Below are 27,047 nucleotides of genomic sequence, written 5' to 3'. Positions count from 1 at the left end.
GTTCTTCTCTTGGGATCCCCTCTTGCTGCCTGGGGGATGGAGCTGGTTTGTGGCTAAGGGAGATGAAGCTTGGGGCACACAGAGTCCCAGATCTGCTCTACCAATTTGCTCTGGGGCTTTGAACAAATCCTTTTTGGCCCAGCTTCTCACAGGCACCTGACAGAGACAGGAGCCAGCATCTAAACGAGCTCTTTGTCTCGGTGTCTTACTTTCCCCGTTGGTAAGCTGGGATAATTCTCTCTCACCACTTCCTCGGGGTGGTTTTGGTCATCACTCACAGGTCTGAAGCACGGCGAGATTTGCAGATGAAAGAAATATGGTGCTGCAACGGTGCTGCACGACTGTCTGCTGGACTTGGGCACTCAGCCCCCGCCCTGCCTCCAGACCCAGCAGCTCCTGGCTCCCTGCAGCGCTGGCGAAGCAGCCGGAGCTCCGAGGGACAGCCGGTGACACCCAGCTGCAACGGGCAGGGAGGCTGCTGCCATCCTGGCAGCCCCAGTCCCACCGTGAACATCTGCTTCTCTGCAGCACTGCTCAGGGCTGTCAGTGCCATCCTGGAGCCCCGGGGGAGTTTCCCTCCCACCTACAGGTTCCTGCTGCGCTGCGGAGGGAGGCGAGGTTTGTTTCCTTCCCGACCCTAACCTGCCCCTCGCTCTTCTGCTGAACAGATCCGGCAGGGCTTGCAGCTCCCCTGGTTCCCCGGACGGGTAATTCAAGCTGTGAGTCCCCTGCTCTGCCTTTCTAAGTACAAAAACTCAAGAACTGTGACCGGGGAAATAAAGTCAATTCACTGGCATGGGTGAGCCTTGCTAAGCCCCGTGCCAGCCCCGCACACAGAGGATGGAGTCGTGCTCAGGATGATCTGGGAGCTGCAGCACCTCTTCAGCGTGCTGACTGCACCTCTCACACCCACAGCTCTGTGGGGCCAGGCTGGGAACGATGGCTGCTCCAGATAACAGACCGACACCCCCTCAAAAAGCAGGAGCTGCCCTGGCTCACAGGGGCAAAGTCAAAGATTTCTACGGCCGGCCACGCTGCTCAGGGCAGGACCGGCTCCCGCACAGCCCAGCAGCAGCTCCCGCAGCTTCTACCTGCAGCCAGGGAGGCACAGGAGGAGCGTGGGCTGTCCCCAGCCAGCAGAGATTGCTGCTCATGTGAGCTTCCCTTCCCCACGGCCTCCTTTGGCCCAGAACCCAGATTCCACAGCACCCACACTGCTGCATCTTCAGGCTCTGCTCTGCCGGCGGCTGCTGGGATGCCTGCTGCACGCACACAGCCCCTGTGAGCGGAGATAAGGCTGGTGGAACTGAGATACGGCGTGTAGGGGATTTCCTAGCTTGTGGCAGCATCTCAGATTTCTACTTTTGAGATCAGCAGAGGGAAAAGTCTAGTTTGCACAACAGCCCCTGTAAAGCGGGGCAGCCACGGCTTGGCAGCAGAACCAGCTTCGTTCTGATGCTCCCGAAGCCAAACTAACCCCGGGACCGCGTCCCTGCAAGGCCCCCTGCAGCCACCGAGGGGCTGGGAGGCAGGGGGGGCTCCCAAAGATGCCCAGTGCCATCGGCAGCAGCGAGGTCTTTGGGCTAGCCGTACCCCCTGCCTGCCATCCGTTCTGCCCCACATCCCCGAGCCTCGTGCCAAGGGCTGTCTGTCCCCTGTGGCAGGGAGACACGGCTATGAGGATGCCCAAGCACCGTGGCGCTGACCCTTCACACCAGGCACGGCGAGCAAAGGGGTCGCTGGCAGGTAGGAGCAGGGCTGTGACCAAGCGGGGACAAACGCAGAGCGCTGCGTGCCGGGGGCTCGGCGAGGGGCTGCGCGTTGGCACGCCAGGCCTGCCGTGTCCCCCCCGCCTGCGGGGACACCTGCCAAGCCCTTCCGCTCCGGCTGGGAGAGATTAAAGGATGGAGTGGCTGGCGGTTCAGGCTCGGTTCATTAGAAAGAATCCCGTTAATTGGGTATTAGCTGGCCTCTGCTGGGGATCGGGGACACATGGGCTGGGAATACAGGAGCGGCGGTGTGACGCTTGTCAGACATTTGAACTTTGGCAGGCTGGGGTGGCTGGCATGGGGCGGGCAGGGCAGCCCTCAGCTGCCATGTCAGGCCGTGCCCCTCGGAGATTCGGGGCTGCTATTGTCTTGGCCAGACTAATCCCCCTTGCTGGGATGCTGGTCTGGTTCTCCTCCCCGTCCCAGATTGTGTGTCACACCTCCTGGGCTTTGCTCCGTTTAAAAATACATGTTTGGGGCTTAATCTGTGCTGCTGCAGGGCACAAAGACCGGGCTGGCCCCGGGATCACCTGACATCGAGTCCTGAAACAAAGCCCTTAGGGCAGAGTCCTCATACTCTGGCACTAAAGTCTCAATTCCTGTCGCCTGGAAACATAACAGGATTGTCTCCGTTTAGCGGGATTATGTCTGAAAAAGCCTTTTGTTACTGCCACTCTGCTCCGGGGCTGACAGCTGAACCGAACCAGATGGGAGTCCCCTGGTCAGAGCGAGGAGATGGCGCGGGGCTGACCCCGGACACGTCGCCTCCTTGCCCTACACTTGGCCTCTCCTCCCGGGGCCGAGGGGACGGAGAGGCCTTCGGAGACCAAACGCCTTTTGCCCTGGACATGCCAGCGAGCCGCGAGCGGCCAGAGGAGGGGCAGGGGTTGTGGCCACTTTTGTCCCTCCTTGACCTGCAAGCGAGCCTCGTGCGTACTCGGAACATGCTGGGGGCTGCGCGTGTGATGAGCGGCGATGCAGCAGGTCGTGGCTGTAGGGCTGTGGGGACGGGTGGTATGGCACAGCCAGCATGGCACAACCAGCACAGAGCTGCCCGCGGCCACCCCGGCTCCGCAGCCCCGAGGACGCTGCCGGAGGTGCTCGCAGCCAGCGCTGCCCTGGCCGCTCCCCTGGCACTCGCGCGGCGGTGGCGGCGGCGGAGCCGCTCTACCTTGAAGGCACGAGGCATGCTGTACGCAGCGAGAAGGCTTGCCTAATTAACTCCGATTGTATATGACATTGTCATGTTGATTTACTAAATATACGCGGGAAATCTCTTTATTTCACCAGCTGATTGGTGACATAATCTGGGGCTGTAAGGAGCAGCCTTGACACCAATTCCCTCTGGTTATGTTACCTGTCTTTTCCACCTGCAATCGCATCAATGAAGCCCACAAGGAACTTCAATAACTAATTTATTCATTTTGCTTCTGATTTATAGTAAAAAGGAAAGGATGTCAGGATACACTTGTCTAGAATGACAATCAAGCCCAGAACCCTTCCAAGCTCGCGCCTTCTCAAGAAGCAGAAGGCTTCACCTCAGCAGCGTGTGCACTGTGCGGGTTGCAATTACCAACCACTTCTGTGTTTCCGTAGGCTCTCACCAGCTGGGAGAAAGTTTCCAGATAACACACGCCTGGAAAAGTCAATTACCTTGCTCCCTTCCCCGCTGCAAACATGGGCACCCCTGACTGACACACGGCTTCTCTGTTGTGCTTCTCATGCGCCCACTTGCCCCAGAATACCCACCCTGCGCTCACCAGGAGGTGCTCAGGACATTTTCTCCACTGCCCCGTGGGGGAAAGGGCACCACGAGCCCTGGGATCACCTGTGTGAGCAGCAGGCACACACCAGAGGCTCAGGTTGGTACAAGTAAATCCGCAGCTGATGGTGGATGAGTCCCAGTGCCACTGCTGTATGGCCCAAGGAGCTTCCACATTATTCAACCTTCCTTGCACTGAAATACAGATTTTAAATCTCCCATTGGCATCAAAAGAAAATGGACTCCACAACAGCTCTGCAAATCTCATCCTTGAAATTCTCCCATTTTGTGTGACTTGGGATAGTGTTAGAAGTTTGATCTGACCATGCACCAGAAGGCCAGGACTTTGCTCCACAGATGGAGAGAAGAGACATAATTATCGATCTGTGCAGAGGCACAATGAAGCCTCCCTCAGAGGAGAGCCTGTGTGACCCGTCGGATGGCACTGCTGCAAGTGCCCCGCTGGCACCGCTCCTCCTGCCCCAGACCTGCAGGACACCAGCCCAGGCCACCACAGCAGCATTCCTCATTGCCCACAACCCTGACTGGCATTGTTCCCCAAAACTGGAGCTTTTTCTAAGGGCTGGAGCAGGATTCCCAGGGACACGCCGTGGAAGGGGCTTTGTGCTGGCAGAAGCGCCCTGGGACGCTGTGAGTGCCTCCTTCAGCACCTCTCCCAGCTGCCCCAATTCCTTCCCGAGTAAACGCCCGCAACAACAACAGCCACAGCCCGAACCCACTTCCTCCTGCTCGTGGACTGTCCTCATCACCGCAGCGCTCCTCATCGCAGTGAAACCAGAGCCTCATTTGGCAGAGCGATGAGGGGAGCGGGGCTGGCTGCTCAAAGGGATGTGCAGATCCTCTGTGTCAGGCGCGGAGCCGGGCTCAGCACGGCGGAGGCAGGGGACAGGGGAACACGCGGCCCCATTGGACGAGAGCCTAGTTAAGATCCGTCTGTGTCAGCCCAAAGCTTAATCTGGATTGATGCAAACTGCAGAAAGTATCATTAGAGACTGTCTGGGGAAGTCAGAGAGCTTCTCTGCTCCCTTCTTGTCTTCCCCAATAATAGAGATATTTCTGTTTACAAAGGTGGACTTGATCCTCAGCATTTCCTCTGTAGATCTCCGGTATTTGCATGTGTCACCCTGTTTTCCCTGGCTCATTAATCACTCACTGTGCTTGTCAAATTGGAGCAGTGCCTGCTGTGCTCCCGCAACCTGCTCTGGGGGCCCCAGGCTGTTCCTAGCGCTCCTTTGCAGCTCAGTGGCACTTCAGAAGGCAGCCACCCGCCGCGTGCCCCCACACTCGCACCCCGAGAGCCCCGCGGCGGGCGGGAGCGGCGCTCCTGGAGGCTGCTCGGCACGGAGAGAAGCTCGGGGCTGTTTGTTTGCTGCAGAGCAAAATGCTGTCCCTAAATCCCAAATAAAACAGCCTTCATCATCCCTGGGGGCAGCGTGGTGTCTCTCATGCTCCAGGACACAAACCTGTGCCTGGCCTCTGCTGTGCCCAGCGTGCGGTGAGCCCCAGCCCCTGCTCCCAGCACCAAGCCCACGAGGGGCCGAGCAGAGCTGCCCCCAGCTACCTGCTGTGGTGCACGGTCCCAGACCTCAGCCCTCTCCCTCTTCCCTCACATCCTCACTGCTTGGTTTGTTTTCTTCCTGTTCAAAAACAAGAAGAAAAAAAGGAAAAAAAAAGCATTTTGGTATGTGGCGTCATGTTCGCTGTCTTTAGGGGCCACCAGGATCGGGCTGGGGCCAAGCTCTGCCTTCCAGGTTTTCTCCCCAGGCAGCTCACCCGCAGAGCCGCACTCACTCCTGGTTTTTCTTGCCCTGGTAGCAAGGGCTTTACAGCACAGTCCCTGGTTTTGATACGAGGTGAAAGCACAAGGTGAAAGCACGCCTTGCCTGGCCACCGGGGCACCGGGAGAACAGGGGAGAGAAGAGGGATGTGAGCCCAGGACAAAGGTGTTCAGAGCAGGGACAGCCCGGCCGGGAAAGCCAGGTCTGGGCACAGCTTGACCACGTCCCCGGGCACCGGGCTGCAGGGAAGGGGGGCTCCAGCTGGTTAGGAGCGAGGCCATCTCCTCTTCCTGCCTTCCCCAGCAGCCGGCGGACGCGGCTCCAGGAGCTGCTCCCCTTCTCCTTCCCTCCCGTTTCTAATGGCTGGTCTCTGTGAGTGCAGCGAGGAGCCGAGGCCTGGTAGGGCTGGGGAAATTCAATATTGCTGAAACCAGGACAGGAAACAGCGCTGTGTGCCTGCAGTCACAGCTCCGCATTAAGTAATTTGTGTTAAGCTGGAGATGACACAATGAAATGCTGAAATTTCCTTGTCTGTCCCAGCGTGTAGGGCTGTATGGACTTCAAAGGTTGGGTTTGGAAATTGCAGGTATTTGTAGGGCGCCCACCCCTTGTCACAAGCTCTGACACACATTGAGGCATTTACCAAAGCTGACCCACTGGGGAGGGAGCAGGGCCGAGGGAGGCCCAGTCTCAGGGCTGCACGCAGGCAATGCCGGGGACAGCGAATATTTCCCCATAAATCACTGAGGAGAAAAATCCCACAGGTTCCAGGTAGCTCGTTTCATCTGAAGATTTTTACCCAAAACGTCCCTGAGCTTCCTGGTGTGCGGAGCTCGGCGAGGCCGGTGTCCCAGGAGATTCCCAGTTCCTAGACCATTCCTACCTATTTTTAGTCACGTCAGAAATACCCCAGCGGCAGTGCCCCTCGCTGCCTGCCGTCCGCACACCCCGAGGGCAGCTGGGCTCTGGCCGAGGAGTGGAAAAAGTTCGCTCTGCCTCGTCTCCAGTTGCAGCAGGGAGCGGAGGGCTCCAGGAGCAGCGCGGGGCTGGGGGTCTGCCCACGCCGTTCCCTTGGCTCTGCTGGCACCAAGGCCTGCACAGCAGGGCAGAAGCCACGTACCTGCTTGTGGTACGGCCGTGGCCGTGGAGCAGAGCCCAGAGGCTCCTGCTTTATCTCCCTGCTCTGACTTTCCACCGGTGAGAATCAGTGCGACAGGCAGCCTGAAGCCGAAGCTCAATGTGAAGTTACACTTCAGGTCCTATCTGAGTGTTGAAATGAAGCTGTGGAAGCCTCTATTCGAATCCTATTAATAGCTATTACATTTCCCAAATATGTTAATAGCAAGTTATCGATATGAGTGCTCAGCAGCCAGCAATGGGAAGGGCAAACCAAGACCCTGGAGAGCTAGGAAGGTAATGCCAGAGCCATTTCGTGCCAGAGCCACTCTGATACAAGCAATCACAGGGAAGTATCTCGTGGTTTCCATATGACGAGTCACAGCAGGAACACACAAATCCCTCGTTGTTATCCGTGGCACTGAGCTGCCACAGCCCGGGATGCAGCAGTGCGGGTAGAGGGATGGCAGCGAGCTGCTGTGGGAAGTCCCGAACAGCCAAACCCTGACCCTCACCGCACACGGCACGGACACAGCCTGACTCTTGCAGCATCGCAGAGTGTCCCCGCAGCTTCCTCGGTGGTGTTCTGCTATTTCTGCAGACTTCTGCTCAGCTGCACACCGCCGAGGTAGAAGCCACGCCATTTCCACAGCCTCGTGGGAAGTCTTTGCTGCTGTTAATTCCGAAATTGCAACAGGAGCCCTGAAAATAGAGTTCTCACGCCTGTGAAAGCAAGGAGTGGGCCAACCGAGCAGCACTTCTCCCCTCACTAACTCACTTAATGATGTGCTTGAATTTAAGCTACTGCTTAGGCCTTGTGCTGAAGCATTATGCTGCGCTGGGACGTGCAGTGCTTGATTTTTCCTTCATGTGAGGCTCACGTGTCTCAGTGGCTGGACGGTGCAGCACCAAGCCACTGGTGTGCTCTGGAGGACACACACAGCTTGCTCTTTGTACTGCTTAGGAGTGGACTCCGGGAACTTCTGCCTCATTGCTTCGTCTCCCCCTGTCCTGGTTTCAGAAGCCTTGCACAGAATTCCTGAATTTCACAGTTTTCTTTTCCTTATCTGGGTATTTATGGCTCCAGCTCTGTTCTCCATCTTCTCCCACCTTATCTTCAGGTCAGTTTGCTCCTTGTCCTCATGTGAATGAAATCTCACATATGGTGTTGTGTAGCAATTAGCAGATACCTTTTCTTTTAACCCTTCTGTCATTTCTTCTGCTGTGTTTTCACACATGGAGATACACACACACATTTCCATTCAGATTTCATTCATACCAAACCAAGTGTTTCTATTAAACCTCTCTGCGGACACAGGAAGGCCAGACCTACCCCCACTGCTGGATGGCAATTAAACAATTCACTTTCCTCTAAACTTTCCTCCAGTCTACTGTAATCTTTATCAAGACAATCAAGCCAACCCAAAGCAAATTAATATAGATATGCCTGCTCAAAGCAAATAATCGTTAGAGCAATCTCTCTGGCCGGGGAGGGCTCAGTTCTCATCTTTTCTTACTGTTTACAGAGTCCCTGGCAAGGAAAGGACACGTTTCATTTTCTCCACTTCAATGGGGTGATCTAATGGGCTGGAGTGGACTGAGCTCTGGAGCATGGTGCAGCAGCCATTAGACAACGCAGGGACAAGACAAATCAGCCCTTTGTAGCTTCGGGTCCTCCACGTCGCCCGTGGGACTGAGCTAACCAAGAATCAGCAGAACAGAAAACCGAGCGCTCGGCCCCTGCACGACTCGCGCTGCTTCCCCCGGGGCCAGGACGCCTCCTGCAAGGCAGCCAGAGGGGCACGGGAGGAGCTGCGGTGGCACCGAGCCGCAATTAGGGAGGCTTTGCAGGGAGGGGAGCAGGGAAGGGGAGCACATCATGTCCTACAGGGAAGCAGTCTGAGGAGCGGGGAGGGCCCTGTGGTGCCGCTCCCAGGCACAGGGCTGCGTCTGCAGCTTCGAGAGGTGGCCCCGTCCCCCAAAAACATTCACCAGGGCAGTGCAACCCCCTGTGGCTCATCCCCGTGGGGCAACAGGGTGCTTACTTGACTCTTCTAGGAGCATTCCCTGGTATAAATCATCAAGAGAAGAAAATGTCAAGACCCTGGAGGCAGCATCACTCATGAGCCCAGCCTGTACTTCCCCACATGGGCACTTGGACCAGAACTGCCCACAGCTGCCCCGGGCAGGGCACCAGGAACAAACCCGTGGCACTGCTCTCACTGCTCAGCCCCAAAAGCTGAGCTTCTGCCTGGAGTACCTGTGAACATACAGCGTCGGAGTCTGAAGCAGTTGTTGTAGAACAGAAGTGAAAGTCGTGCTCCGACACACCACCTTGTTCCTGGAACAGGCACAGAAGCTAAATTAGCTGTAGCGATTAGTCACTGCTCTGACCTCGTGCTTGGGCCAGCGGGGAGTCACGGGGCTGAAGCGATGCCATTTCCTTTGAAAAATGATTCAAAAGTCTTATGCACACCCCGCTTCCCAGCCAGATGTTGTGTCTCCCAATTCCACCCTGATATTTCTTACTGGTAGTCAAATATTACATCCCTTTGAAGTGCCTGTCGGGTCACCTGTCCCGGCTTGCCAGAAGGTTTTGCTCCTGTGTTTTCCCCACATCTCCTTCTACAACCTGGCCCCGTTCCCCTGCCCCTGCTGTGGAAATGACAGCGCCGGCCCTGCTGCAACGTGAACGAGGAGGAGTTGCTCCACTAAGGGAAGGAAAACATTGCCAGATGAAGATCCAAGGCGGACCAGCCTTCCCAGGGCGTCCTGGAAGAGAGTCCGAAGGCCTGCGCTGCATTTGGTGCTACTGTACGTACGCCTGTGCCCCTGGGTGTGCGGACACCCGGACAGGACAAGGCAGCTCTGCTTTTCCCACTGTTTGCACCCTTCCGGCTCAGCACCACGGCTGGATTCAAACAAATCCACCCTGCAGGCGTCTCCCACCTCCCTGCGGGCACGAGCCTGGGCACAGCGCGGGGAGCAGCTTACGGGCAAGTGCCCTGCAGGGTGACCCTCTGAGAGGCATTTACTGCTAGTGGGGGAAGGCAGGGGGAGAATAAACATGCGTTTTTCAAAAGCCAGTGTAAAAATGGTGTGGAATTAAGCTAGCAGAACAGGAATTACAGCTGGACCCACGATCCAGGCTGAATAACGGAACAGCTGGAGGCCTTGTCCTTGAGGTGCCAGGGGGTGGCTGGTTGCTCAGATGGCTATTTACCACCAGCACATTTCCAGATCCATTGGAAAGTCCTGCTACAGTTTCAAAACAATGGTCCCCTCTCCTTACACCGAAATTACAAAAAAAAAATAAAATAGGCTGATAAAATACAGAGTAGCCTCACAAGCAATTGGAGGTATGGCAGCTCCTACCCACTGGGTATAATTTTTAACAACCCAAACCAGCTCCAGAATAAAGCACAGAAAATGTCAGCCCTTTGTATGAAAGGGCTTTTGAAAAGCCAAGCTGATTCCAATTTGCCGGAGGCTTTAAGACAGCATATGTCACAGTGCCTGGGAACTGAGAGCCTGCGAGCTGGCTCCAATGTGCCGGATAATGGAGCCGCTACTGCGAGTCCAGCGCGCTCCGGCTGCCACCCTGCTCCTGGTAGCAGTTTCCAGCATGCTGGCACTTGGTCCAGGCCACCTGCAAGCCAGATCTGGTCTGTCGGAGGAAACTGGGACCTATTTTAGTAGCCCAGCTGCAGCTCAGCTCATTTGCAAGAGGCAGCCTGCCACATCAGAACTCCTTTAGGAAGCACCAGGAGGCAATCCAATCTGCTGCCTCCCGAAACAAGGAGGGTAGGAGGGTGCATCTCAGGCCCTGCTTAGATGCTGAGCAGAGGGGATTGCTGCCGGAGGCAGGAGGAGCCGAGGGCTGTCTCCTCACCGGACACCCTCTGCTGGGCTCCAGGGAGGAGCTCTGACAGCCCCAGGATTAGGCAGAATCCCCGGGGCCACCGCATTTTGTGCCAGCATCTCATGGAGACTGCCAGGGCCTGGCACATGGGCGTGTTTCACTCCGTGGCACCGACAAGGGATGCCGGTGCCCTCGACAGTCAGCACCCAGCTGAACAAAGAGGCAGGAGGGTCAGGACCAGCCTCTGCAGACCTCGTGGAGCAGCAGAGCTGCAGCTTGCCCTGGGTTCAGGGCAAGCTTCACCTGGGGCTCTGGCACGTGGCGCAGCCCGATAAGCTGCGTGCTCCAGGCAGTGCCTGTGCCATAACGCCCGGCTCCCCTCGCTGCCCCGAGGCTCTGCCGCCCGCCTGCCCCAGCCTGGCCCTGCAGCAGCCCTGTGGGGACGGCCCCGTGCCAGCAGTGCCAGGGCTGGGGCTGTACCCCTGCCCTCGGCCCTGCCCTTGGATGCAGCGCCCAGACAGCACAGAGCTGCTAGCACAGCGCCGCAGCACTGGGAGCTGTCACAGCACCCGTGGGTGATACGCAGGGAGCATGGAAAAGGCTGAGGCGGAGCAGAATAACCAAGCACTGCCATCTTCTCCCAGGCCTGGCCTTTTATCAGACGCAGCTTCCTTCTCTTTAGTCATCCATTCCTGTTCTCCTGCCAGAACGCAAGCTCAGACCTAACACGCAGGGATGACTGCGATGGCATCGCTCCCATGCTCACACCACCCCTGTATCCTCTTTCTTGCTCTGGCTGGAAGGGATTTGCTCAACCTCCTGAGCACAAACAATAAAATTGCCCCTTTGCAGGCAAGTGTCAGCCTCCGGGAAGAGCGGTGCTGTTCACGGCTATTTTTGTTCCAGTAAAAAGGAGTGGAAATAGAAAACAAGAGAGCCGTGTCCTCCAGAGAGGGAATCCGGTCACTCCCACCTCCATCGGCCTCTTCCCTTCGCAGCAGCTCCCGGCCAGGTGGTGTGGACAGGAATGAGTCAGACCCAGGACTGGTCATAAAGCGAGCAGGAAATGAGAAGCATTCTCGGTGCAAAATGTGCTTATCAGAGGGCTGGAATTAAGATGTTCCTTTTCTTAAGGAATGTTTATAATGGAAATGTTCCTGGTGTTTTTTTAAGAAAAAGGCCTAATGTTTCAAATTTTTTGCTTTTATTTTCTCATTACAGAGGAAGGATTTGAAACCACACACAGGCTGTTACTCTTAGGATAAAATGTTCCCCCAGCGTTAGCCTGCAGTGGACACCCCAGCAATGCGAGCCCACTGCAGGAGTGATCACGACCCAGCAAATCCTAATCCACCCCAAAAGAACGTCCCACGAAGGCAATTAGGGGCTCACAAAGCAGCTCCTGCACCTGACGCCAGGAGTGGCACTGCCCAGGCTGGGCAGTGAGCCGCTGCCCCACGCAGCCCCCGAGCTCCCCCAGCTCCGTCGGCGTGCCGGCAGCTTCCTGTCGCAATCCAGCTGCAGACCGAGGGCTCCTCATTACTACCTCAGCCATTTCAAAGCTTAAATGCAATTATTACGGTCTGATTAGGGACAACAGAGAGAGGCATAATTTGCTGACAGTGATACTCGCAGTAATTAATCTCCCAGATCCTGCCTTACAGGGCCGTGGATGCCTTGACGTGGGTGCTGGGATGTTCCAGCCACCGGCGTGCCTTTATCCAGGGTGCCTGGTCCAGATGCCAGCAGGGGCAGAGCACCCAGGGTGGCAGCACCCCCCCGGGCAGCTCGGGCAGGCGGCCCCGGCCCTGCACAGGGCCCTGAGCTCAGCAGGTCAGGAGGAAAACCCCGCTTTTAGGTGGCGGAAGGAGCCGTAAAGCCCTCAGAGCCACCACCTCTCACAGCACACATCAGCACTGGAAAACTTCAGCACGGGTCCTAGCCCTGAACAGAAACGCCATCACGCCAAGCCCGCAGGCTCTGGGGTTTACCGCAGCGCAAGAGTGGGGAAGTTGCAGCTACAGCGATGAATAGAAAGACACAGAGATAAGGAGGGTGTGAAATCCGTAACCGGAGCGCGCTCGAAGCAGGGCGGGGAGGAGTCGGGCAGAGCAGGCAGGGCACCGGGAGGACAGGCATTAACCTCCTGCGGGTGCCAGGAGGGCCGGGGCAGCTCAGCATCCAACCTCACGACTCCTTGGCCTCGCTGACACGACCCACAGCAAAGCAGGGGCAGTGAGGGGGCACAGCTGGATGCTGCTGCTCCGTCACACCAGCCGGGTCGGGGCCGGCAGCGCTGCCCACGTGCTGCCCACGGCTCGCAGCCACCACGCGCTTCAAAACAGAGCCTCGGAGAGCAGCATTTCCTTCACGGGGGAAAAAAAAGTACTGCAGCTGAAGCTGAGATCTGAAAGGGGCCCTGGAAGAGGCAAAGAGCCAGCACACAAGCTGCCTTTGGAGCTGCCACGGCCGGTGCTGAGCTCGGGGCCCTGGGCTGGGATTGACTCACGCTGCAGCCTGGAACGGGGCCCGTCCAAACTCTCCCACTTTGATCACCTTTTGCAGAAAAATGACGTAAAGATTAGATGCTCGTTAACATCTGGGTAAGCCATTTGCTGCAGCAGCTTATCTTGTCTGCTATTTGCCCATGGAAAAAAAGAAAACCCAGAAACAGCATGCACAGGAAAGCCCCAGCACCACAGCACTGGAAAGATGTTGCTGGAAAGTCCATCTGGTCCCTGAGCACCAGTCTGGCTTCTTCACCCACAGGAATTTCCACAGAGGCAGAAGCAGCTCAGGGCTGGGGCTTCCCAGCTCGACTCCTACCGTCACGATGCCAGGTTACGCGGTTAACTGGATGCTCTCTGCTTCTGGACAATGGTTCACTGAGCACAGCTGTCACCAACCAGCCGCGGAGCAGAGCCTGAACAAATGCATCCAGGGGAAATCAGATAATGGAGGTGGAGAGCGTCCTGTGATCCATTTAACTGTGCCTGCTCCCAGGAGAGCACCACGGAGACTGCTGGATTTGGGAAACCTGCCTGGCCATGCACACGCTGGTGGTGGGAGACGCTCATGGGCAGCAGGGCAGGATGGGGTGGGGAGGGCAGAAGGGGTGATGGTGCCAGCAGGCTGTGGGACCAGTGGGGACATCAGTGGCAGCCTCACTGAGCAGGTCTGGGGACAGGCGTGGGTGCTGTTCTCCAGCCAGGGTGAATCTCAGCGAGCTGCTGGCTGCACACAGCCTGTTCCCCAGGTGAAATCCCACCAAGGCGCCGTGTGGCACCTCCGCTGAGCCAGGTGAGTCCTGCAGCATCACCTGGCTCAGACAGACTCAGACCACTCTCCCCCCTGTTGGCTTAGTAATTAAGAAGTTGTTCTTGCCAGGTTAAGAACACATCTTTCTTTACAGAGCAGCCAGCTCTGTTTACCCCTAATTGCACTCTAGGTAAGAGGTTAAGAGGAGAAAGGATCTTATTATCTGGGTGAGCTGAAAACAAATCCCCTACCAGGAGGGCCCGGGCAGCTGTTTGTGCTTCTCCAAGGGCAGGGCTCTGCCTCCAGAACCTCCCCAGAGCCTCATCCCCACCCCAGAGAATTAATTATCTGCTCCTTGTGCCTGGGCAGAGAGCGGAGGGGAGGCGATTTCTTTGTTTTACGAGAGGAGTTGTGAGGCTGATGAATTAGGCCTAGCTCAGTGCTCGGAGTCAATTACAGCCCAGCCTGGACCGGCTCAGGGCCGTGCAGCGCAGCGCACCTGGTACAGGGATGCACATGTCCACGCACACGGAGCTGACGCAAGGCAGGATTTCTCCTGCGAGGGGCTGAGACCACTCACACTGATCCTATCGATCGGCCAAGGGCTGCAGAAGAAACCCCTGGTGGTGCCAGCCAGGCTGGGCAGTCCCAGGAACCAGCAGCATGGCCACCAACACCTGGCGTGCCGGCGACGGGTGCCCCCAGCGCAGGTGCTGGCTTCAGGGCACGCAGCAGGGCAGCACCCACGAGGGAGGCAGCAGTGGCTTAGTGCTCCTCGGGTCTGTCCTGACCACCAAGGAGCGAGGAGGCCAGCACGCAGCACGCAGCACGCCAGCAGCCAGCTCGAGATGGAGCTGAGAGTGTAGGGATGGTGCAGGGCGGCTGCCAGGCACCCACTGGGGTGCCAGCAGGGCTCAGGGAGTCAGAGCTGAGGGAAGGCGCACAGGGGACTTCACATAAAGCATTGGGACCTGAGAGTTTTTAAGTACACAGAATCAGAAAAAGCAGGTTCAAAAGCACTGAAGTTCTCCGATTGCCTTTAGCCCTAAGACGCCGGTCTCCCCACAGTCGTTTCTGTCACAGGGAGGTGGAGCTGCCTGGGAGGGCTGCTTGCCCGGGCTCCTTTCTCTGCAGATGTACTTGCATTTCCCATGCAACCCAGAAAACGTGCTTATCTTCCCCGGGCAGGGATGCTTCTTGACACAGCCAAGAGGAGCTGCAATACGCTCTCTGTGGGAAGCAGGGCGCATTCTCGGCAGGAATTCCTTTCCCATCTCCTGAGCACACCAGTCAGTTCTGAAGCAATCTCTTCTTCTCTGTTAACAGCACAAAGAGTTGGCAGATTACCCAGCTTAAAAAGTAATTTAAACTGCACTTAGAATATATTTCATGAAACATTTCTGAAAACATTGCCACTTCCAGTCTCCAGCCATGACAGTAGCATCTGAAAGAAGCACAGTGCAGTGAAACCTCTCCCTTAAAGTCAGATCTCTTGAAATTTCTGCTGCTTCAAGCTGCTGTTTCTATTCTTTATTCACTTAAAAGGTGAGGGAAATAGGCATAGTCAGTATCAGATTTTGTTGTTTTAAAACTCGTGGAAGTAAATACTTTGATCTAATCACATGTAAATTATGTGTCACTGCTAAAATATGGGGCCGCATGTAAATCTCAGATACAAAAGCAGTCATCACCGTCTCCATGTAGAATGAAAAGAAATGTAGAATATTAAAATCATGAAGTTCAACTTTATTAGCATAACAGCTTCAGTTTATATTCATGTGCACCAAAAATGCACTCACAGCAAAATGACTTAGGAAGAAGAAAAGCCCTGATTCAGCACACTAACGTAACTTGTATTTAGCTTTAAGCATGTGCCTAAGTCCAGCTGGGCTTAGGTCCAGATGAAGAAAAGTCCTCTGATAGTCAAGACAAAGCCAATAAAAGTTGAACAGATTGCAGGCTGACCAAAAAATCCAGAGTAGTTTTTATCCGAGTTCAGTCTTTGTTTCAATTCACGTGTACTCCGTTGTTACACGGCTCTTTGTCCAGGCCTAGCCCAGGTCCTCTGAGGCCAATAAATTCCTAATGAATACTAGCCTTGAAGGATGGAGGACAAAAGCTTCCAGACTGCATCTATCTTCTGCTGACACCAAAAGAGGTGGATGGAGCAGCTACAGGTAACACCAGCAGCCAAGGAGAGCATCCTGGTGCGTGCAGAGCTGAGCAGGATGCTCCTCTCCGGTGAAATACAAAAACATCAAATATGTGAAGAATGCACGGGGCCATGCATTGACCCTGCTCCCCTCTCCCTCCTGCACTGGTGGCAGCCCAGGGCCCCGGGGCACCACGTCCCAGGCTGTCCTGGCTGGGAGGTGTCACCCCGCAGCCGCAGCCCAGAACAGAGCCGTTTGGTAAAGCAGAATGTACGAAAAGTAACAGGGAAAGGTTTCCTGCCACCTCTAAGTGGAGGAAACTCGTTACCCTTCCAGTACCAGCAGCTGGCAGCCAGACAGACAAGAAAGGAGTCTCAGCACACATGTCCAGGAGAGCAGCACACGCTGCCAGGCTTTGGGGCAGAAATGGGAGAAGGGAGGAACCCCAGGTGTGTACAGCTAGGGAAGGAGAAGTCTTACCGTCAGTGAAACCAGACAGGTTAGTGCAAAATTGCAATGAAAAGTGGTTGTTCTCAAAGTGAGGCAGAAACACTGAATAATCTGGACAGAGCGCTGTCCTGTGAGAACAGGCGCCAGCAGCAGGGAAACACATTTCACGATGATGCCCAAAAAGCCCTAAGCCCCCCAAAAAACTCTTTGGTGCTACAATTTCAACCATTTCCCGACAATCTTCTGTTCCAGGGCAGCAGCACCACACCCTTTCACAGCAATGTGGAGCGTCACTGGCCCCATGCACACGGGAGGAGACCGCGGCTTTCTCGCTCTGCACATTAGGTGACTTCACTCTGTTTGCTGTGAGCTTTTGCAAAAGGTTCCTTTCATCAGCTGCCTTTGAGGTTCTTTGAAAAATGGAAATAATTAGGCACGTGTATTTTCATTGGCACAGAGAGGCTGAAGCCTGATCTGAAAGGCTTTCCCTTTGCAAGAAAATAATAGGTCCAATTAAATGTACTTTATTCTCTGAAGTTCAAACGCCATAGCTTTGGGGGCAAGAATTACGTGCGGAACAGGGATATAGGTATATACGGGACTGGGGTTAAACATAATCTGCTCGGGTTTATAAAACAACGATGCTGATGATTAATAGGGAAGCAAGGGGTGAAAGAGTGCCGCTGCTGTCCAGGGGGACAGCAAAAAAGCCCTGTGTCCACTGGTGCTCGGTCCATGGAGAACTGAGGGACTCCATTTGCATCCGAAATCACACGCCAAGCTGGGCACCGACGGCTGTAGCTGTGATAAAAACACACAGGCCCTGAAGGGAGCAGGATCAGACCCCTCATTATCACTCTTGAGTCCTTGTTCAGTTAATTCTTGCAAGAAGTTTCTAAAGTTTCAAAGGAATATAAATCTTATCAAAGCTTTCCTAATTGCATGTAAATGACAGGTACCGTGTCGCTGAGCGCGGGCTGCGGGGAAGGGGCAGCAGAGCTCTCTGGAACCAGGTCTGATGCTGCATGCAAAACTCACTGCGGAATCAAACCCTCTTAGAAATGTTAACCAAAAGCAAAATTGCAGTTAAAAACATCCAGAGAGGATGCTTGAAAAATAATTAAAATCATGTGAGACAAATCAACATGCTCCTCTGCTTATGGGTCTTGGCTCTCCAGGGGCTAGCGCCTGTCTTTGCTGCCTGCAATGGCTTTCTTCCCATATGCTTGGACAAAAGACACTTTATTACAGTAATTTATCACCCCATAAAAGTGGCTTTCTTGTATTGCTGAATAATTTTGAAAGAAATATGTTTTAAAAATTAAAAATGCAGTCGGTGTATGCACACTCAGGTCTGCTGGGACACATTTCTGCAACTACTGTAACTGCCTGGGTAGTTTTAATACCTCTACCTTCTATTATTTAAAGTATGATGATATTTTTTCCTTCTCTGAGCTTTGTCAGCTATAAATAAAATATAAGGGTTGAATTGTACAGGGTATCTGTAAGCACTTCCATTATTGATACTTAATGTTACTTGGAGGGGCTGCTGAGACCACGGTGCTTCTCGTTTGCACCTGGACCCTGAGGCCCCACCGAGAAGAGCAGAAGGTGCATGTCCGAGAGGTCGTTTTCTCTGTGAACGCTCCCATGCTTTGTCCTCCATCTTCCAGCAAGAAAACGGGGCATAGCCACACACCCCTGATGAAACATTGAACTAAGATGCTTGGGGAACTTGTGCGAACTGCTTGGTGGGGTGCAGGATTGACTGAGGAGCTTCCCAGGACAATGCCAGGACTCAGCCAATGCTCAGACAAAGCCTAGAGCTGGGGCTGTGATCCCCAAACAGCAACAACTTGTTTTGCATTTATTCTCCTGGATCACCAGGGTCCTTTGCCTGGAACAAAAAGCTCTGGAACAAAGGGAGCCCCTGCTCCTGGGACTCATCATTTAAAGTGTCACCCATATTTATCTCAGTGGATAAACTGGTGTGGATCCTGCCCTCCCTGCCATTTCTTCAGGGTTTTTTAACCCACGTGGCAGATTCCAGCCCATGCAGCCAGGACCCGAGCGCAGTGCCAGAGCTGGGCCACCGCTGGGTAAGGGCAGGCACGGCCAGGCTCGGCTGTCCGGGTGTCTGCAGGCTCGCAGAGGGAGGGCAATGGGCAGAGCAACACCTCCAGCACCTGCAGCTCTGCGAAGGGAAGGGAAGGGGCAGGGGACTGGGAGCTTTCCCAAGAGCTAATGACCACCTTTGGTTTTACTGAAGCCCGGAGAGATCACAGAGCAACCGGACTGCTAATCAGCCCCGAGAACACACCAGCATTTGCCTGATGAATCAGTACGCACCCTGAGCTGAATTTCCCCTTCATATTCTCTGTTTTCCATATTGCCTCAGAACTGGTAATGACTGCATCAGATACCCTTTGCCAGCCATACGCTAATTACAGATCTGCAACCAGTCCTGATGCCTCTTCAAACCACAAGATGATAAAATTAGATCATTACTCACATCACCCTCTTTGCAGACAATTATCAGAGGGATGCAACCGTATCTCCCCACTTCGTTTTCTAAGAAGTGACTTCAAGACCCGGGGAGTGAGACAGTGAGTCATGCTCAGAGGTTTCTTCATCAGCTTTTATTTAATCAGAGTTAACAAAATGTAGCGCTGTTCTCTGGGCACAGATACCTAAGCACCAAACACACGTAGCAGCTCTTCCTTTTGCTGCAGCAGCCGCACAAACCCCGGGTTGTGAGTAAACCCGAATCTCCGGTCCGCACTGTAAAACCAGAGGGGCTGCCAGGAAAATCACAGGCACCGGGATCAGAGCGAAAGCAGAAGGGTGGGAGCCGGCACCCAGCCACGAGCAGAAGGGAGAGTCCCCGAGCTCTTTGGCTGGCAGATGGACTCCGTCTGTACCACACAGCCCTGAGCTGCCATTTCAGGGGGAAGCGCAGCAAGCAGCGGCACAGACACGGGGCAGGGCGCTGAGGACTGGTGCTGGGTCCACCTAGACAGACGCTCACTTGTTGAGCTCGGGCTGTGGGACAGGTACGGAGCTACACGGGGGGACAGCAGTGGCTCACCTGGCCAGTGCCCTGCCTCCACCAGCGGCCACAGGCAGGTGCCTGGGGCACAGTTTGAAGCCCAGCCTCCAGTTTAGGTGTGTTTATGAAGTCATTTGGGGAGAGACGCACCGGGTTGGGCTGGGCTTTTCCCACATGTGCCCTACAGCCTTCCGAATGTCTGAAGTGGCACAAATCCACAGTCCTGCTCACACTGCCCTTGCAGCCAGCTGTGTGAGCTCCTGCTGCGCCTTTCTGGGCATTCCCAGCCAGTCCTGAGGCATCACAGACACTCACAGGCCTGCCCTGATTATGCTTCGTGTTATGGTACCAGCCTTAAGCAGCTTAAACACATTAATAAATAATGAATTGATACTGTTGGCTCGCTCTATATGTAAGCAGCATGTGTCCAAAATGGTTACCAGCACATCAGTGGAAGCTACCATAGATAATTATAAGCTACAATTAAAAGCAATCTATTGCTCTGCTGGACTGTGTAGCAGTGTGTAATAAAAGATTAACTACTTATTAAAATAGCTACAAGTATTTCATTAACCTTTATGCATTATTTCTAATGGGGCTTGCCTACGCCGCAGTGACTGCAGTGACTGAGTGGGCTCCGTGACAGAGGCACTGGGCAGGCTACAGGCAGCCCCGTTCTGGCACTGCGTGACTAGCAGTCCTGTGAGTGCTTAGCCCCAAGTATTTACCCAGCTCCTTGGGCTGCATTTCTGGCCCTTGCTGAGCTCTGTGCTGCGGCAGTGATGTGGCCAGCAGCACACAACCAGCAGGTACGGTGCCACCGGCGGAGCTGCAGCCCTGTGGGAGCACAACCAGACGCCTCCTTGGCGCCCTGCATGTCACAGCCCTGGCAGAGCCAGGCCACCCCGCGCAGTGCCCGTTCCCAGTGCTGGCATCCCAGGCTGGATGCCCTGGCGGCCGTCCTGCACGTCGCAAAGACATTTTGCCTCTGCATAGTGGCCATTCCCTGTAATTCTCTAGTGAGCAGTTGAACTCTTGCCCCTGGTTTCCTTCCCGTAATAGAAATCAGACGAGTCTGTTTTCCGGCAAGGCGTTCTGCAGGGAGCCCTGGATGGCTGCGCTCACCTTCACCCCGCTGGGAACTCCCACACCGCCCCGTGCCATCTGCACCTGGGAGCTGAGATACTTTCAGTGTGTTCATCTCTGATCAGTCGGATCTGGATTTATACCGACGTATGGAAACTCAGGCAAAATCTCTTCTCTGAGCACATGCTATTAGCTCTGCTGATTACTCCCAGCAGTACTTACCACTGGATAAGAGAGGCTTTCAGAACTGAAGTACTTCAAGGACTGTGTTTCCTTCACAGAAGCTAGTCTGCTTCTTGAACACCCTGCTACTTGAAGCTCTTTCTGCCCATGGCAGCCTATTACAAGCCTGCAGAAACTAAATCGACTCAAAAAGGGTTTGCGACCGAAAAGTGGTTTTCGGGAATGCCTTTTAAGTGTGTAAAATAGCTTCATGGCTTGTTGAAAGCCATCAAGAGGGTATGCTTGAGGAACAGTGTTTGGAGACAGCAGAAAATAGCTCTTCATTCCAAAGGATGGGAAAGTGTCTTTAGTTCTCTTGTCCTCTCCTATGCAAATGATTTCCTTTAATGTGTCTGGTCCTAGAGTGATAAAGGACACACCTTCTCCATCAGATGAAAGTGCCATCTCTTCTCTGTGTTCCTCATCAGGCTTTCACTGTGCAGGAGAGACTCTGAATTCTTCCTTTAACTTCTCAGATGTGTCTGTGTTTAAGCCCCCCCGTTACATCCCATTTGGCTCTCCAGCCTCACCAGCTCCCATCTGAGACCCCCCTGAGGCTGCAGCCTCCCTGTATTCCCACTGCAGTGGGACCCAGTCACACCTAAGGGACCTCCACTATGCTTGATCTGAAAGAGGTGTGGCACGTGGAAACAACAGCCCTTGAAACATGCACACAGCAGTTCTGTAACCCCAGCCAGGGTTCAGCAACTGTACACAGGCAGATTCCCTAAACCACTGCACTCCGCATACGCCACTCACCAGCAAAGCCGCTTCTGTGCCGAGACGCAGCTCCTGCCTGCTCGTACCTTTTGCTTCTAAAGGTTGGAGCCTCTCTGATCTATCAAGGTGAGGAGGAGAAGGATTTTGCTCACAAAGATCTGTGATCCCCATCGGTCTGCACCTGTGACTTCACACCAAACGAAGCCCTTAGCTGGCAGTGCCAGGTGTCACGACGGCCACGCGGGGCTGCCCCGGTGTGACATTGCTGCTGCCCTCACACACCAAACAGCTCAAAGCTGAGGGCTTGGGAACCTCTCAGTAAACTCAGGAGAAGTTTCCAGCCTGTGAAGTTAGTTGAGGAGTTTCCTTTTACACAGCTCTGCTTTCGGTGACATATTAGGTATGCAGGCACCTTGTTTCCACCAGACTATCTGTGTGCTGAAGCTTGTCTGGGAGAGGAACCCTGCCCAGACCCTGTTACCAGGGGCACTTCCAAGAGCTCCCAGCACAGGAGCACGAAGTTTGCGAAGCAGCGTGACTCACCACGAGGGATAAAATATCAGCCTGCGGGAATGGCTCCAGGAGCACTGTACGAGAGGAGCTGCGAGGTCTGCCTGCCACGGGCTCCTGCCCCCGAGCAGCTGGCAATCAGCGCCGCCGCAGCACAGATTCTTCTCTAGCCCCCTGCAGCAGGGGGGCAGCAAGGTTCAGGTGCCCAGTCCTCAACGATGCAGTGCTGATCAGCTCAGCAGTGCTTGTGAGTAACAAGGCAAGCCAGGGCGATGCATGCTGCCTTTCGGCCCTGATAAATCTTTGACCCTGACGTTAATTTGCAACACTGAATTCCAAATACAAACTGTATAAAGGAGACTCGTTTTTGTTAATCTCAGAGATCCAGCCTCGCAGTGCAGTCCCCCTGAACAGTAGCAGAAATTGCCCTGTTGCACATGGTGAAAGGTTACGGAAGACGTGGCAGGTAGCAAAGGTTCTGTAAAGCTTTTCTTTGGCTTCTGTCTCCTTGGGGGTTGAAAATGTGGTTTTCTGCTGTGACATTGTACACAGGGTGTGGAGCACAAGGAGATTTGTGAACTGCTTTCTGGAGAGCAAATGCCTTTCAGTTATGGCGTGTGCAAACTTAGATGTCTTACGCACGATTTAGCAAAAATGCAGCACTTCACTAAATTGTCCTTGTGTTTGCTTCATCCCACTCGCTGCTTTCAAACACAGAAAGCACTCTTCTCCTTGTCAGAGATCCAAAGAAGACAAGCCTCTGAAGAGAGCATTCCTGCCCAGGGCTGGATCCAGAGCTCTGCACTTGACTCAGTTCATAACAAGTGTCCCTGAACTGGCTGTTTACAGGATGAATGAAATATTTTTCACCCTTTGTTTGCCTCAGTTCTTGGCACTTCTGCAAACCATGAAAAGCTGAAAAATCTGAAGCTTGCCAAGAACTGTTAATATGAAAAATTAATCTTTCCCTTGTAGTCTGGCAGTCACATCTCATGTCTCACATTTGATCTTGAGCAACACCTGAGCTTTTTCCTACAAAATGGTGCAGAGCTGGGGCTCCACATACATCTTGTGCAGGTGCCCTCTCTCCTTTGTAGCGTCGGAGCAGGCAGGCACTGCCACACAGCTCACTCGGCTGCCTCCTCCACAAGCACGCAGCTTTTAAAACAAATCCTCGGCTGTTTTCATCCTTTTAGCCCATATTCCAATTTATCTCATCCACTGAAGCAGCCACGGGTATTTCAAACCTGTCTCTAAGCATCTGAAAGAAGTGCTGAGCACTCACAGCTCCCACGGCAGTCGGTGGGTGCTTCGTGTTCCCTGAAACTCCCCGACACCGGAGCCAACCCTGCTGCCTTCCCAAGCACTGCAGGTGCAAACTGGCCTCGTTCCGCTGTGGTTGGCTGCAGCCCACCAGCTCACGCTGGCACTCTGATCCCACCCATCCTCTTGGCAAGGCCACTGGAGGGTTGTTTACATGGCTGGCCACTGTTTGGCCCACGCTAGTGCTTCAAATGTATAAAATACTGCATGCAAGTTGAGATGGGATTGCTTGAATGGGGAGGGATTATCAGGAAGCCAGGCTGGGCAAGCAATTGCATGATGTGCACGCCTTGTCCCATGCCCTGAAACACAGCACCGGCCACCCCGCTCCGTGCCCCGCTCAGCCAGCAGCCCGGCGGGGCGACGAGCGGAGCGGTGCTGGGAGCAGGCAGCCCCGGCAGGCTGTAACAGGAGCTGCGGGCCCAGCTGCGTGCGCTGTAAAACTCCCCTTGACACCGCCACGGCCCGCTCCGTGGTGCCCTGGAATGGTGTCAGCATTTCTCAGACAGCACCATATCAAGTTCCCGCAAAGATTTTCAAAGAGGTGTTTGCTTCCCTGAGTTTTCTTTGAGTCAGTGCAAAGTGAAGGACCGAGGAGGGGAGAAGGCAGCGCCCTGCAAGCCTCGGGCCAGCCTCGGTGCCTTCCAGTCCCGTCCCTGTCTGCCAGGCGCCCACCCACACTGGTACATGGAGGGGCCGGGCAAGGCCAGCACCTGAGTGGGGAGCCGGGCACTCACAGCAAGAGCTCTCTTCCTTACGAGCTGCCACGGGCGTTCGTCTAGGAAGAAGGATCAGGCACCGAGGCCGCCGTCCTGGCACCTCCCAGCAGCACTAAATAAAAACCGGTGGCAAGACGAGGAGGGACTCCTTTATTTACTTGTAAGTGCTGGGGACCAGAATACAATTCTGTGTTTCTTTCTCGGGTCAGGAATGTGTTTGTAGCTTGGAGCTAATTAAAATGCTAAATTACCTCCAGCAACTGCAGAGAAAAAGCAGAGGAAAATCATAATTTAATTACTTGTGAGAAATACGTTTAAGTTGCTCAGTTCATTTTGAGATAAACAAACGAAAGCACGAAGATTTGACGCTTCGGTGGGTTTTCAGAGCAGGAAGCAGTAACATTTCTGTCTGTAGGAACTTCCTCTGGTTCCCCTCTTGGCACTACGGGAACTTCAGGAAGCTGCCTGAAAGAGGCACAAAACCCTTGCTGTGGCAAGAAGCCAGCCCCGTCCTGAGCTCTGCTGCACAAAGGCAATGCAGAGGAACCCACCCAGCGCCAGGGTACGACACTGATCCCAGCCCGGCCTGACCCCCCGGCCAGGGCCCTGTGGCTGGGCAATAGAGAGGGCACTGGATGGACACGAGTCACCACCATAAAGTACGTATCCCGCCCAGACACGCTGTTAAGATCCATCTTTCTCATTTGGAGAAGCAGATTTTGCCATCCTCCCCCACCCCTTTAAGCTCAGAAATGTTAACAAACGCTGCAGTTCAGAGGTATGAACAAGGCTGTCCTGCTAATGTGTCTCTCTCGATTCCTGTCATGCTGCCCTGGTGATATTCAGCGTGATAATGAAGGCAGCAGGGAAGGAGGAACAGAGAAAATAGCAAACAACCTGGGAATAATGTGGAGTTGCCATGAAGAGTCACAGATTCGCTTACCGGAATTTAGAGCAGTTTGATTTTTCCTCTGCAGCCCTGCTTGTTGTGGCAGAAGCAGGACGTGGCGGCAGCACCACCCAACAGGGCTCAGCACGGCAGGGGCGGCTCAGGTGCAGCCGGGAAGGTCTGGGCCAGGCGTTTTCCAGCTCAGAGACACTCCTCGCCGGTGGAAGGAGGGGGTGCAAACAGCCCCAGGGCCGACCCTTCACAGCCTTGAGACATTCCTGCTTAACCTGGGATTGTTTCAGCAAGAGCCAGAGTGAGCTCTGCTCCCCACCTGTACCCGGCTGCCCATCCCAGGAGGGATGGAGGGCGCAGAGAGCAGCCTGAACTTCCTCGGTTCGCTGGGCTCCCAGAAGTAAGGGCCTTGTTCTGGTTTCTGCAGAGCTCTGTAGACATGGATTTATTTCCTTGTGAGATGATTTTTTTTTTCATGTTGTCATTTGTTTTGTATCTTTCCTAACAGACACAGTGTTTAATTTGCTGTAACTAAATATACCGAGATTTCAGTGACTTTTCTGTCAGTTCCCATAACTCATTTTGATGGGAGCCCATTGGATTTTAATGGAAACCTATTAGGTGAACATATTGCAATCATTAATGAACCTGATGTGTGATTATACAGGGAACCACCTAAAGGCAATTAAAACCTATCAAGACCACTAGAGAATAAAGAGAAGGGAAGTTAGTCTTGTTTAAGACAACTGGCGCAGACAATGATCTGAGAAGGAATTAAATAATCCTTGATGAACAAAAGTTGCGTAGGTGGCTACCTACACACGCAAGCAAGGGTTTCTTTTGAAAATCAACAATTACAGGAGTCGGTTTCTGTTCTGTCTGTTCTGTTCTGTTCTGCTGCAGGTGATGTTTAGACAGGGAGGCTCAGCCTTTTCCTTCCTATTGCCTAACTCGGACATTTTGCTTATCCTCTGGTTCTCTGTGTCTGGGGCAGGAGAGCACAGTGTCCTGACACCCCTGTTCTTGTAGGCCCAGGCAGATGGAAGCAAAGGAGTGGTAAAGCCGCTTGTTTCAGAAGGATTTCCTGGGTGACACTGTGCCTGGGTGGCGCACGCATAATTTTCAGTGTGTACTCAGGGCAGTACAGAGCTTGCACGCAGCTAACAGGGAGCACAGAAATGGCAATAGCCCAGAGGAAGAATTCCAGGTGTGGCAGGGAGCAGAGCCGTGTCCCACCCTACGTTTTCTTTTCATCTTATGTTCCTGCCCCCACGAAAAGTTTCTTGGTGCCAGGGATTTATCCCCACGGCCACGAAGGGCTAGCTTCTCCAAGAGAAAGCTGCAGGCTCAGAAGGTGTCCCCAAATCACTGAGAAACGCCTCAAAATCAGAGGAAATCCTACTGCTTGCCAACCACTAGACAATTAAAGGGTCCCCCACTCAGCTGTCATTGACATGCTCTGAGTGCCCCCGGTGCAGAAAGCAGGGAACATAATTAGCTGGCGGGCGATGTCCACCAAGTGCCATTCCCGAGCACGTTTGCCTCAGTCCCTATTCAGCAGCCTCAGCAGCGAGGCTGCCTCCCCATCCACTGGCAAAGGCTTTCGCCAAGATTTTAGAATTCAACAATGAAACAGGCCTGCAACTAAAACATTTATCTGGCAGTTTTCCCTCTTTAAGTCAAAGTGTTATGTTGGCACACTGCGCTGTGGGTGGCGATTTGCCAGAGAAAAGCATGTGTTGGAAAACCTTGCTCAATATTATAGCAATCTCGTGCTCGCAAGCCTCGTACGACGCGAGGAGGAGCCTGCCAGCAGGGCTCGCAGCCGGCCTCCCCTCTTCCCCAGGCAGGCACGGAGCAGAGCTCGACAGCGGCCCAGAGCACTGGGGAAACGAGGTGTTGCTGGCTGCGGCCTCGCGTGCTGCTCGTGGGGCTGAGGAGGAACCGGCGAGGCCGGGAGCACGCGGGGGCTGCCGCCAGCACCACTCAGCCGGTCCGCAGGAGGAAGCTCCACGGGGGACAGCACAGAAAGCCTGGGGGTGTATTGCAGAAACATTTCCCTCTGGGTGCCTGAGTTTCTGTGGGGCCAGCCCGAGTGTTTTTATACGGGGCAGATAATCTCCGCTGGAGCAGAAGGACCATGGGGGCTTGTCTGTAGCACAGAAATCACAGGGAGGAGGCAGCGGGAACTTAATATGCAGCAGAGGCCTGGCCTCAGGAGCCGGTTGCATCATTCATTTAGCAACGCTCAAGCCATGGAGCAAGAGCCGGGCCTCCAAGTACGCGCTGGGCATTGTGCTGCTGCCAAGCTCCTTCCGAGGGGAGCCAAGGAGCGAGCCAGGGCACAA

General features: G+C 54.3%; 2 long non-coding RNA genes across 2 annotated transcripts; both read left to right on the top strand.

Moving 5' to 3' along the window:
• Positions 1–83: 83 nt before the first annotated feature.
• On the top strand, positions 84–17,663 carry LOC137842716 (uncharacterized). The gene is made up of 2 exons (XR_011089186.1): positions 84–1,746; positions 3,366–17,663. It is a non-coding gene; the product is annotated as an uncharacterized lncRNA (long non-coding RNA).
• Positions 17,664–23,339: 5,676 nt separating this feature from the next.
• On the top strand, positions 23,340–25,497 carry LOC137842714 (uncharacterized). Its single transcript, XR_011089184.1, has 2 exons — positions 23,340–23,958; positions 24,776–25,497. It is a non-coding gene; the product is annotated as an uncharacterized lncRNA (long non-coding RNA).
• Positions 25,498–27,047: the final 1,550 nt, after the last annotated feature.

The sequence above is a fragment of the Anas acuta genome, chromosome 20 (assembly GCF_963932015.1).
Source record: "Anas acuta chromosome 20, bAnaAcu1.1, whole genome shotgun sequence".
In the NCBI taxonomy this organism is placed as follows: domain Eukaryota; kingdom Metazoa; phylum Chordata; class Aves; order Anseriformes; family Anatidae; genus Anas; species Anas acuta.
Note: the sequence above shows the minus strand (reverse complement) of the source record. Positions and strands in the feature narration are given on the sequence as shown.